We start from the raw sequence: 1592 nt of genomic DNA, 5'->3' as shown, positions 1-1592 counted from the left end.
GGATCCGAACCCGTGGCCTTGGTGTTATCAGCACCGCACTCTCCCGAGTGAGCCATGGGCCGGCCCTTGCCAGAACCAACTTATTTGGAACTCTGGAATCCAACCAAAAGCTTACAACTATCAGGGTAAGGCTTAACTAAGCAAAAACAGCCAAGTCTCAGTCAGAGAGCTTTGTGACACTTTAACCTACTCTTAACATACCCCACTTCACAATAGCCTACATTCCTAGTACTGGCTCCTAGTATCACAGACAGCAGAACAGATCTTATTCTCAAAGAATTATGGTTGTTTGCTTTGACCTGTCTGGTGGCTCTCTGAAGGCTCAAGGACTTACTTGCCTTTGGTTCACCTAACTCAGAACTCTTCCAGGGCTGACATGGCTACCTAGAGTGGTTTGAGGGGGGGTTGTCAAAACACATGAAGGCAAATGTATTAGCTACTGCCCCTTAGGGCAAGGGATAACAGTTAAGGTAAATAATACACCATATGAAAAGCTTAAAAGGAAAGCCTGGGGAGTGAGATGCTATGGAGTGAATAAGGACTTTGAAAAGCTCCCACAAATCCCTGAGAATCCAGAAGTACGCACCCATTCCCAGAGCTGGGAGCATGCTCAGAAAAGACCTAAGAAGGCCCTAACCTCTCACCTCTGGCTGACTCTCTGCTCTGCCCAGACAGGAAGAGATGGCGAAGCAGAGTAGTAAACTGCCAGGCTGAGTGTTAAAGGCATGCCCAACATGCACACAGAGCCTATCTGCAAAGACTGGCAGATCATTCTTTCCTTCTTTATTTTTTATTTTTCTTTATTATTTTATTTTTGTTTTTTGGTTTGCTGATCACTAAGCTAATAGAACATGGACTCTGTGGCCACATATGATAAAGAATATAAACATCACAAAATTAGTTCAACTTGTATGAGGTACCTAGACTAGCCAAATTCATAGAGAAAGAAATTAGAATAGTGGTTTCAAGGGGCTATGGCAAGGGTGGAATGGGGTGTTATTTTTTAATAGACTCATAGTTTCAGTTTGGGAAAATGAAAAAGTTCTGGAGGTGTGATAGTTGTACAGCAATATGAATGTACTTAATGCCACTAAACTGTACACTTAATGTCACTGAACTGTTCACTTAAAAATGGGTTAAATGGTAAATTTTATGTCATGTATATTTTACCATATAAATAAAAAAAATAGTTCAGAAAAGTTACTAATGAAACAACCAGGAAGTACTAGAACAAGCAGCAACAACAAACTCTGGGGAGGGAGACAATCTAATTTCCAGAATTGCCTCAATGTAATATTCAAAATGTTCAGTTTTCAACCAAAAATTACAAGTATGCAAAGAAACAAGAAATTATGGTGTGTAAATAGGGAAAGAAATAATAGAAACTGTCCCTAACAAAGCCCAGACATTGAACAGACAAAACTTCAAATCGACTATTTTGTATGTCCTCAAACAGATAAAGGAAACCATATACAAAATAGAAATTATGAGATCAATGTCCCACCAAATACAGAATATCAATAAAGTGATAAAAATTATAAAAGGAATCACATAGGCATTCTGGAGTTGAAAAGTACAATAACTGAAATGAA

The sequence above is a fragment of the Galeopterus variegatus genome, unplaced genomic scaffold, assembly GCF_000696425.1.
Source record: "Galeopterus variegatus unplaced genomic scaffold, G_variegatus-3.0.2 Scaffold84, whole genome shotgun sequence".
NCBI lineage: Eukaryota > Metazoa > Chordata > Mammalia > Dermoptera > Cynocephalidae > Galeopterus > Galeopterus variegatus.
Note: the sequence above shows the minus strand (reverse complement) of the source record.